Raw genomic sequence first — 12,095 nt, forward strand, 5'->3', positions numbered from 1 at the left:
TACATATCCTGTGGCACTGTAAAGCCCTACACACCTTCTGGAAAGATGTGTTCTCCCTGCTATCGAAAACTACCGATACTATATGTACACCCTCTCCAGCACTAGCTTTATTAAGCCTAGGGATAGAATCTTTTTCCCCCCTGCATAGGAAGGTGATAATACACATTCTATTTGCAGCACGCGTCTCAATAACAAAACGGTGGAAGACAATTTCTCCCCCCAACATCACAGAGGTTATTGCTAGAGTGAAATCACAAAGCCTTATGGAAAAAATGCTAGCACATAAAGAAGGCAGGATAAATACTTATTTTAAATATTGGGAAAGTTGGTTAAAAATCCAAGATAACCTCTAGTGTTGAGCTTGATAATACTTACTACACTCGATTATTGAAACATACAGCGCATCTAAGGTGCTTTAGCAGTCACAGGGCTAAGGGATTTATGGCTAGAGCTATAAACGTGAAGACGTACTATAGTTATGGTTATTGTTCAGATTTAGTACCAGCAATTTGTATTTCAGATAATACATACTAGGAAAGGTTAGAGCTAAGATCATACTACATGATCTGCTTCAAATGACCGCCTTCTGGGTCGCTAACACAGTTCCTCAGAGAAAAACTGGCAAGCCTGCTCACAGAATGTTCCCGAATGGGGTGACAGGCTTCTCCCTCCAATGCCGAATACTCAAACGGTTTTATGAGGAACCATGACATTCCATATGTTCTCAACTGTTGATGTAATGAACCGAGAATACTCAATTTTACTTTTCTCTTTTTTTTTTTTTTTTTTTTTTATTTGCTCCATGTAAATCTGTATTCCTTTCTTTTCTGTACAACTACTTTGTATTCCACTACACTGTATCTTGTATAACCTGAAAATCTAATAAAAATTCTCAAAGTTAAAAAAAAAACACGGGAAACGTCAGAAAAATGGGAACACTTGCATTTGCATGAGAAAAGCTACAAATTGCATAAGAAAGCGTAAATTGCATGAACAACTGTAAACTACATGAGAAAAACGTAAAACTACATGGAAAAACCCTAAAACTGCGTGGGAAAACCTTAAAGCTGCATGGAAAAAAATTAAAAAAAAACCCTAAAACTGCTTGAGAAAATCGTAAACAATACGAGAAATCGTAACTGACATGAGAACGTAAATTGCATGAGAAATCCTACATTGCCTGGGAAATCGTACATAGCATGAGAACAAATATAGCATGAGAATACAGCATGAGAACGAAAACAGCATGAGAACATAAACAGCATGAGAACGTGAATATAGCATGAGAACATAAATAGCATGAGAACGTAAATAGCATGAGAACGTAAATAGCATGAAAAAACCATAAAATTTGCACGAGAAATCGTAATTGACATGAGAAACGTAACTGACCTAAGAAACTGTAAAATTGTATGAGAAATAGTAACCTGCGTGAGGAATCGTAAATAGCCTGAGAACATAAATTGCATGAGGAAAAACATAAATTGCATACATAAATTTTAAACTTTCTTATGACTTTCTAATAAATGCATGAGAAACCGTAGATTGCATGAAAAACGTAAAATGCACGAGAAACCGTAATTCGCATGAAAATCGTAAAAAGCATGAGAAACCGTAAACTACATGCGTAACTGTAAACTGCATGAGAAACCATAAATTGCATGAGAAACCGTAAATTGCATGAGAAACTGTAAAATGCATGAGAAACCAAAAAAAATCGCATGAAAACCGTAAAATGCACGAGAAACCGTAATTTGCATGAAAACCGTAAACTACATGAGAAACCGTAAATCGCATGAAAACCGTGAAATGCATGAGAAACCATAAAAATGCACGAGAACGTTTTACTAACTTATTTATTTCTTCTTCTTTTTTTAAATTTGTTTAGCAGTGGAAGGATGTGGACATCCCTAATGCGCTTTTTTTTTTTTTTTTTTCGGAGTATAGGCAAATTGCCATCATAAACACTGATGCAGCAGACTTTGTGAAAATAAAGTTTTGTATCATTCTCAAAGCATTTGGTAAAAGCTGTACCTGGCACTGGAACAAACAATACACTGACAGGAAAGGATGGCATAGTATAGGTATGCACGAACTAGGATTTTACCAGACATTGCATCGATTGACCCAATTTAAATATTCACATTTTCACTTTATATTAATATTTAGTGGCTTGCCATACAATTTATTGTCTTTTTTCACTCTCCCTTTACAGCATAAGGGGGAGCGATTGGGGGCAGTAAAAAACATAAGGAACCTAGTACGGCCCCCCCCTGAGCCGACATTCCCCCGTGATTAGGCTGAACCCCCCGAGCTCGGGCCGGCTCCTGAGCGGGACGGGTGGCATCCGATGCGGGTCCTCCGTTGATGCCACCTGCCCACACCTACCGGAACCGCGACCAGCGGGAGATACTTGCAGCTGACCGTGCTGCTGCTCTGCTAGCCGGAACCGGAAGTGACATGACCTGCCCTGAACCTGGAAATGACGTGTCTGCTCACACGAGATCCTACGACCACAGGGAAGGAGGAAAAGGAGGGCAGGCTTTATGCAGCCTGACTCCTCCTACCATTACAGGCTGACCTGCGGTCAGCCTTACACTTATACAGACTGGCTCCCCAAGCCATTGCTTACAAAATAAAGAAAGCTTGCAGGGAAAATTTAATTTTTTTTGAGCTTTATAAATGCAATTATTGCTGCAGCAGCTTCTATACACAGTACAGATGTGCCACTTTACAGGTGGACTAAGGGGACCCCCAGGCACTATATTCATAGGAATTTTTCATTTTTATACTTTCAATTTAAGCATCAATAAATCACTGCTCATTTAAAAATGACGTTTTTTTACAAACTTTTTTCATTGATATATGTCCCCCAGGGCAGTACCAGGACCCCATAACCATTGTATGCCCAATTACTTGCATATAAGCCTTCAAAATGGGCACTTTTGATTTTTCACGTTCGGGTCCCATAGACTTCAATGGGGTTCGTTATTCGGTTCCGAACTTTCGCAATGTTCGAAAGTTCTGGTGCGAACTGAGCAGGGGTTCGTTCAGCCCATCCCTACTTAGTACCAACAACAATATAGTGGGGTTTTCCTGGACCATTTCCAATAGTAGTATTTAAGCCTGATGTGCCAATATAATACCTGATGCTTTTTTGTATGCAGATGTTTTTATTACATAAAAGTGAAATAAAATGAATGTATGTTTTAACCTTTTGGGTGACTAAAAAGTCCACGCTTTTCTAATGTTTGTATTTTTTTTTTATGTATGAAGTAGGACATGGCACAAGAATACTTTTTGTGCATCCTCAGTACCACCTTGGTTTTAGTCAAATATGTTTTTATCGAACGATTATAAAAGAGTAGGTTAACACACTGCTTACACGGCAGCCGTACGTAGTTTTATGAATGAGAGCAGCAAAATGACATTTGTAAAGGAAAAAATGTAATTTAAAACTGCTCGCAGCTGTAATGTATTGCCGTATCTCGGCAATATAGATAAAAATCATTGAAAAAAATGTCATTGTTCCCCTCAGTCCATTAGCAGGCCCTTGGGTCTGGTATGGATATTAAGGGGAACCCTGCGCCAAAATTTTTTTTAAAAATGGCGTAGGGGTCCCCCCAAAATCCATATCAGGCCCTTATCTGAGCACACATCCTGGCAGGCCGCAGGAAAAGGGGGGACGAGATAGCACCCCCCCTCCTGAACCGTACCAGGCCACATGCCCTCAACATGGGGAGGATGTTTTGGGGTCCCCCCAAAACACCTTGTCCCCATGTTGATGGGGACAAGGTTCTCATCTCCACAGCCCTTGCCCGGTGGTTGTGGAGGTATGCGGGTGGGGGGCTTATCGGAATCTGGAAGCCCCCTTTAACAAGGTGACCCCCAGATCCTGGCCCCCCTATGTGAATGGGTATCGGGTACATTGTACCCCCACCCATTCACCAAAGTGTCAAAATGGTAAAAATGACAGGAGACAGTTTGGGACAAGTCCTTTATTATAAAAAATAAAAAAAGAAATTCATCTTCAATCACAGCGTCCGATGGACCAAGAAAAAAAAAAACGGAAAAAACTCTGCCTCCATGGGAGTCTCCTGCTGCCTGCAGGCTTTCTCCATTGACAGCTGTTATATAGCTGAAGGCAGGACCACCCGGTGATGTAAATGGGTGACCCCGCCCCCTCTGTTACGTGATGTCACATGACATCAGAAGGGGCGGGGTCACCCATTTACATCACCAGGTGGCCCCACCCTCAGCTATATAACAGCTGTCAATGCAGAAAGCCTTCAGTCAGCAGGAGCCTCCCATTTACACAGAATTATTTCCATTTTTTTCCTCGGTCCGTTGGACACTGTGATTGAAGATGAAGATGAATGGACATCATGGGACACTTTTTTTTTTATAATGGACTTGTCCCAAATTGTCTACTGTCATTTTTACCATTTTGACACTTTTTTGGGGTGAACGTGTAGGGGTACAATGTACCTGATATCCATTCACATAGGGGGGCCGGATCTGGGGGTCCCCTTGTTAAAGGGGGCTTCCAGATTCCGACAAGCCCCCTGCCCACAGACCTCCACAACCACCGGGGTTGTGGGGATAATGCCCTTGTCCCCATCAACATAGGGACAAGGTGTTTTGGACTCCAAAACACCCTCCCCATGTTGAAGGCATGTGGCCTGGTACAGTTCAGGAGGGGGGGCTCTCTCATCCCCCCCTTTATCTGAGGCCTGCCAGGATGCGTGCTCAGATAAGGGTCTGGTATGGATTTTTTTTTTTTTTTTTTCGTGGGGTTCCCCTTAAAATCCATACAAGAACTAAGGGCCTGGTATGGATTTTGGGGGGACCCCTACGCCATTTTTTTAAAATTTTGGCGCAGGGTTCCCCTAATATCCATCACAGACCTGAAGGGCCTGGTATGACTTTTGGGGGGACCCCCAAGCTATTTTTTTTATTTTGGTGCGGGGTTCCCTTTAATATTCATACCAGACCCAAAGGGCCTGGTAATGGACTGGGGGGGACCCATGGCGATTTTTTGTTTTTTTAATTTACATAATGTCTTAAAACATTAAGATGCAAAAAAGTTATCAGAAAAACAAACTGATAAACCTTAAGCTGAAAAATAACACGTGTCAGGTGCAAAGACAAAAAGTGATATAAAAACATTGTTTTAACAAAAAGTGAAAAAAAATATTCTCAATGACTATCAGTACCTCCTACTAAGGGTAAAGTCATAAAGTCATTTGAAACATTAGTCCAGTTTTTTTTTTTTTCAGTAGTTATATGCCATTGGTGCTTCAAGTGCAACAGGTCAAATTTTAGATACAAATACCTTTTCTGTGATTCAATATAGATATTTGTGCAACACTTTAAAAACCATAAAAACCATAATATTCAGAACCTGAAAAGGATGAAATCACCAGTCATCAATGTACTCTAGTTTTGCCAATATTCTTAATGCCACAATTTATTTTGCTTGCTCATATTTGCCAGTTGGAATGAGTTTGTCACCAATCAACCAGGCATATCCAGTAAACGGCTCACAATAGTTTGGTATGACTACCCAATACCAAAACCGCAACCATCCACATGAGCCAAGACTGAGGAACTTGATTTGGTAAACTGGCTGACCTTGGCCGAGTTGGTCACAGATGAGGGGAAGGCACTCCATACCACTGGGTGCAGGCTCCACATTTAAGCTCATTTGAGGAACACTGGAATGAGGCTTTAAAAGAAATACAGTTATTTCTTTAGTTCTTCATCCAGTTTACCTTGATACGGCAACCAAAGAGTAAATAGGAACCTTTACACAGGATTCTTTTTGCCATGGTGGCAGCTCGGTGGGAACTGTATTTCAAGATTGCAAGATTTTTCATCTCCATGTTAGGGCTAGCGAAGAGAGACACTTTCTCCAGGTCAACAGTTTCTTCATTCAGGACACTGGTAAGGAAGACTTTGTCCAAGACACATGGAAGGCCATCCAGCTCTAGATGACATTTTTCAATGCTTTTGCAGACTCCAATCTTGCAGCCAGGTAGAATTTCAGATCCATGAAACATGGATACCGCTAGCTCTGCATGGTGTGTGGTGGTATATCGGGCAAAACCAAACCCTTGATTAAAGTCCACTAAAAGTCATCATAAGACAAAACTCATACAATGTTCCAGCAGTCTGGAAAAGTGGAATGATTTTATCTTCATAGATTTCTTGAAGGAGATTGTTAATAAAAATTTCTGTCCCAAGTGGAGGAGCTTCTCCAACCCAGCCTGCAGGAGGGCCACCATATTTCATAGCCCATGCCATTTTTTTCAATGATTTTTATCTATATTGCTGGGATCCGACAATTCATTACATGTTTTCCTTTAGAAATGTCATTTTGCTGTGGTACTCTTCTAAACACGGGAAAAGATGCGTTACTTTACAGGCATACTAAGGAAACCCCCCAGGCACGATATTTAAAGGAATATTTCATTTTTACTGTCTCACTTTAGGCATGATTAAAATCACTGCTCCTGACAAAACATCAGTTTTAAAACTTTTTTTTAACATTGATACATTTTCCCTGGGGCAGGGCCTGGGTCCCCAAACACTTTTTATGGCAATAACTTGCATATAAGCCTTTAAAATGAGCACTTTTGACTTTTCATGTTCGTGTCCCATAGACTTTAATGGTGTTCGCAAACAAATTTTTTGCCTGTTCGCAAGTTCTGGTGCGAACCGAACTGGGGGGTGTTCGGTTCATCCCTAACATCTATGCAACCAAGGAAGACCCAGACATAATTACGACCAGACAATAAGAATTCTAGATAGTACTCCAATTATGAAAGTTGGAGAAGCGCCCAAAGACATGAATACACAAAGATATGCGTTGGCTATTGGTCGAGGAGAGCTTGAATGGCTGCAGAACCGCAATATGCTCGCCAGCATGTCCAAGTTGTGCAAACCTTTTCAGGGTCTTCTGCTACCAGTGTCTCCATTACCGTAATATCTTTGAGAACCTGGGCCCATTCCAGAAGCGAGGAGGGAAAGGCTAATTTCAAGTGGTGGGAGATAACAAATCTGGCCACCAATAGGCAATGTTCAGCAAATACCTTTTTACATTTTGGATATGGGTTCAGGAAACATTGACAAAAGAGCCATTTCAGGGACAGCTTCAACATCTAACACCAGGCAGATCATTTAAGCTCCACTCGTTCTTTGTGTCAGTGCTGTTTGGTCTATTACTTTCCTGAAGCATCTATGTATCTGTTCCTGTATTGCTCTTCTGTTGCCGACCCAATCTGCTCCTGATTTTGCCTGAACTCTGCCTGCACCAACCCTTAGCTTGCCTCTGGACCAAGCTTCTGCCTTACCCTTCTGCTCATCTGCCTTGTTGTTACCAACCCCAGCCTGACTGCTGATTACTCTTCTGCCTGCTGTCTGTGTCTGATCTGCCTGCTAGTTGCTGACCACTGTCTGACCTTGCCTTGGTTCTCCTTCCTGCACCTGATCCAGCCAAAACTGTGCCTGACATCTGTCCCTGCCCTTCTGCCAGCATGCCAACAGCCAGCTGCTCCTATGTATCCTGACACACATCAGCATTCTCCAGCTGAAGTCTTATCAGGCACTGGGCTCTGGCATTCCTTGTTGCTCTACCAGGGCTCCTGAGCTAGAGCTGTAAGAGAGGCCTTCCTCTACACTCCAGGCTCCATCGACAGGTACGCTACAGGAAGACTTTTTTTAAAATGTAAGGTTTTACACAATATGAGCTCTTCCTTTTTTATGGTGACACCTACTGTATGTATGGATTTAACTGAGTGGAGAGAACAGTAGTGGTCTTAGACTCCCCTTCCTTAAAGGGGAACAAGCACTCTATGACCCACACTTAGCCATGACTCTCTTGTTTATCTGGTGAGTCCTCTGTGGTGAAGGTGTGGACACAGAGTGGTTGTCTGCACTAAAGGAAGGACCATCACTGTATTCACTATTGAAAAGGATTGTGATAAGAGCATGAAGAGTGATTTTAAGTGGGTGCGGGAACTTTATTTGGGACCCATTTACAACACACATACTGTATATACACCCCCATCAAATCATTCCCTGCATCTATTACCTTTTGTACCACCACCCCCTCCCTTTAGAATGTAAGCTCTACGAGCAGGGCCCTCCTGTCCCTTCTGTATTGAACTGTACTGTAATTGTGCTATCCCCCCTCCACATTGTAAAGCGCTGCGTAAACTGTTAGCGCTATATAAATCATGTATAATAAAAGTGTATAATAATTTATATTTATTACTTTGGAAGGATTATCATTATTTGGTAGTCCTTATATTGTTTCATGCACTTTGTACTATGCACATTATGTGATATATTTTTGTGTTTTTACACATTGTGTTATCACAAAGTATATGAGTTTTCAGTAACACATATTAGTGTGTTTTGGGATAGCTACTTTGTGTGCAATATTTACTGTGGAGTAGTTGTGGCATGGGTTTTGTTTGCTTATACTGCAAAGGCAAAAGCTCCCTGTGATTGCTATGGTCAGTATATTTTGAGTACAATTAGGTGATCCCACTACTGTGCTGCTTTATCAGGAAAAATCATGCATGCATGCATCTCCCTACTTCTGCATCATTTATTACGTAGATCTGTGCTACCTACATCTTTCCTTCTGCTTTTTGAATATTTCGCTATAAGTTTATCTACTATCACCATTCATCAGAGGGCACCTCTGACATGGGGAAGCAAAGACCCACCTCTAAGAAGTGGGCCACCTTTACACAGACACAATTCCGACGCACAAAGTGCCACGCATGCTCGGAATCAAGCAGAAGAGCAGCACTGGCTATTGAACTTCATTTTTCTCGGCTCATCGTACGTGTTGTACATCACCGCATTCTTGACGTTCGGAATTTCCAAGCAACTTTGTGTGACCGTGTGTATGCAAGACAAGTTTGAGCCAACATCCATCGGAAAAAAAACATGGATTTTATTGTCGGAAAATCCTATCGTGTGTACAGGGCATAAGGCATGGTAAGTCAGTCAGGAAAAGATTAGCTGCAGGGAAATCATGGGTTGATGCAATGCTGATGTCTAGTTTTTGTCTGTTCTGGTACAACTTTGAGAGTTCAGGTCCTCTTTAATATTAGTCTAATGTCAGTCTGAGAGCATTATGAGTTTAAAATGCCTTTGGAATACATTTGAGCTGTATTCACATTGACATGTATAAAGAAATAAACAAAATGCTTGATAAAAACAGTAGTGTATGGAAGTGCACACTGTTCTATGATCTCTAGATTCAAATAAAGCCTTAAAGTGGATATAAACCCCATTCATGAAATGTGATCTGGGCACATACATCTGTAGTGTTTACTCATCTCTCTCCAAAGCCCTAGGTCCCGTTTCTTTCTGCTGCTTCGTTCCTCTGTTATCAGCATGATAATTTCTGACAAGCTCTCCAACACAGGAAATAAAAGCATCTGGAAATTTGCATGGGGAGGGAGCTTAGAGATAGATAAGCAAAGAGCTTATCTATTCACAGCACAGCTCTGCACATTTCTTCATTCCTCTGCCTATGTGGAGTGGGGGGTGTGCCTTTCCTCCAATCAGCTGTCATACAGTGTATGCCCAGACTCCCCTTCCACTGCTGAAACAGGAAGAAAAATTTCCAACACGATGTGCAGTTTCTAAAGAGTCTAGAAAGCTGAAGACAGCAGATATACAAGTAAAACTTATGTAGGGTGATTCATTTATTCTCTGTTCATCCTGTGAGGATGTTCACTTTACTGGGTATATGTGAGGGTTTACATCCAGTTTAAATTACATATCTGTCACAATACAATAAAAGAGGCAAAGAAGGATAGCTTTGCATGCCACACAAGCTATACCAAATAAATAAGAATAGGTTTGGGTGTCTGAAGTGGTGTGTCTATACTAAAGCTTCTACTAATGACAAAACAATCCCATATTTAGCATATGTCTGATCAAACAGCATATCATTTATCTGAGTGCATATCTTCATAGAGATGAATTGACTAGTTTCAACATTTCTTGAGACTTTTTAAACAAATATTTTGTTTCTTATATTTTACAAATAATTATTATAAAATAAAAATATAAAAGCCATATCTAAAAAAATCCTTCATTACAGAATAATGTAATGTAGAATCACATTCCTTTGTAAACAGCTTTAATAAAACACTTTATAAAATAGCGATGAAATTAGGCAGGATTTGTGCAATTTTACTTTCTGCACATATAAGGAAAAAAACTGCAGTGTCTGATTATTCAGAGCAGATAAAATGTGCAGAATTTATTGACATTTTTTGTTTGTTAGCACAAGAACACTTTACACTTTTCTAACTGATTCATTGTCTACATCATTAAACAATATGGCAAGCGAATGAAAAAATACAACTAGGCAGCCATAAAAAAAAAAAAAAAGAGGAGTTTATAAAATTCTGTGCACATTAAACAGCACCACAATTTAATAACAAAGCCATAGTTTTAAATGTCAGTTATGAAAAGTGGTTTGCAGTGAGTGCTGATGTACTTGGGTTTGGCATTTTCTTTTAGCAATGTAATGATGCTGGTGTATGATTTGTTTATTTGAATATATTTTCCGTGTTATTTGCTTGATGCATTTTAATCTGTGTTGTGTGCAGCAGGCAGATAACAAGGCAGAAAAAAAATAGATGCTCATTACTATTGCAATTACTATGATTGTATCTATCAATTTGCTGTATAGGTACAAACAACATTAAATGTAATATGGATAAGATGCTAAAAGCCATGACAAGCTTAAAAGCAGCCTATTTTAGTAAGTTATCATGATATATTTCCGAATAACAGAGATCCTTGTAAGGCAATACAATAGGCTCTATAATCTATCCCTGCTAAACATCATGGGCTTGATTTACAACATGCTGAAAAATGAAAGTGATTATTTATTCAGGATAGAACTAAACATTCCAACACATCACCATGAGTAAATAAAGACAGTTCATGCTTTCTTCTTTAGAAATGAACTAGAAAACATAAAATAAATATTGTAGATAAACAGGTGTGAAAGCAAACATAGGTCAAAGACATGACAGCAGCCAGTGCAAACCTTGAACTTGGATGGGAACAGATTAACCATTGTTTGCTTATAATAACCATTTTTTCTCTTTATTTAATCATGTAAAGGTTTTAAATTTGTTGAAATACCAAATTTTTATGTATTTTGTGTTTCAATTTTACCACCTGAAGGCAAGGGAATTTTTCATACACATACAGTATCTCACAGAAGTGATTACACCCCTCGCATTTTTGTAAATATTTTATTGAAACTTTTCATGTGACAACACTGAAGTAGTGAGTGTACAGCTTGTATAACAGTGTAAATTTGCTGCCCCCTCAAAATAACTTAACACATAGCCTTTAATGTCTAAAATGCTGGCAACAAAAGTGAGTACACCCCTAAGTGAAAATGTCCAAATTGGGCTCAAAGTGTCAATATTTTGTGTGGCCACCATTATTTTCCAGCACTGCCTTAACCCTCTTGGGCATGGAGTTCACCAGAGCTTTACAGGTTGCCACTGGAGTCCTTTTTCTCTCCATGACGACATCACGGAGCTGGTGGATGTTAGAGACTTTGTGCTCCTCCACCTTCCATTTGAGGATGCCCCAGAGATGCTCAATAGTGTTTAGGTCTGGAGACATGCTTAGCCAGTCCATCACCTTTACCCTCAGCTTCTCAGCAAGGCAGTGGTCATCTTGGGAGGTGTGTTTGGGGTTGTTATGTTGAAATACTGCCCTGCGGCAGTGGCGTTGGGAGGGGGGGCTGGAGCCCCGAATAGGCACACTACAGGTAAGGCTGAGCTGCAGAGGGTCACAAGGTCACCTGAAGTCTGACAAAAAATGTTAGGTAGGTCAGTGCAGGTGTCAGGTAGGTCAGTGCATGCGTCTGGTAGGTCAGTTTAGGGGTCAGCATTGATGGGCACTGGTAAGCTATGCAGCAACCAGCAAGCGAGCCTACCCCCCCGCCAAGCGCTTTGATGCAGTGTTCGGCATATGGTCTGAGCACTGACAGGCTGACCCCTCATCCCTTAAACCTCTGCAGCAATGCTGGC

At 40.6% G+C, this 12,095-nt stretch overlaps 1 pseudogene; it reads right to left on the reverse strand.

Moving 5' to 3' along the window:
* Nucleotides 1-5,419: 5,419 nt before the first annotated feature.
* LOC141133935 (dead end protein homolog 1-like) lies at nt 5,420-6,294 on the reverse strand (annotated as a pseudogene).
* Between the last annotated feature and the right edge of the window lie 5,801 nt (nt 6,295-12,095).

This window comes from Aquarana catesbeiana, linkage group LG03 (assembly GCF_042186555.1).
Source record: "Aquarana catesbeiana isolate 2022-GZ linkage group LG03, ASM4218655v1, whole genome shotgun sequence".
Taxonomy (NCBI): domain Eukaryota; kingdom Metazoa; phylum Chordata; class Amphibia; order Anura; family Ranidae; genus Aquarana; species Aquarana catesbeiana.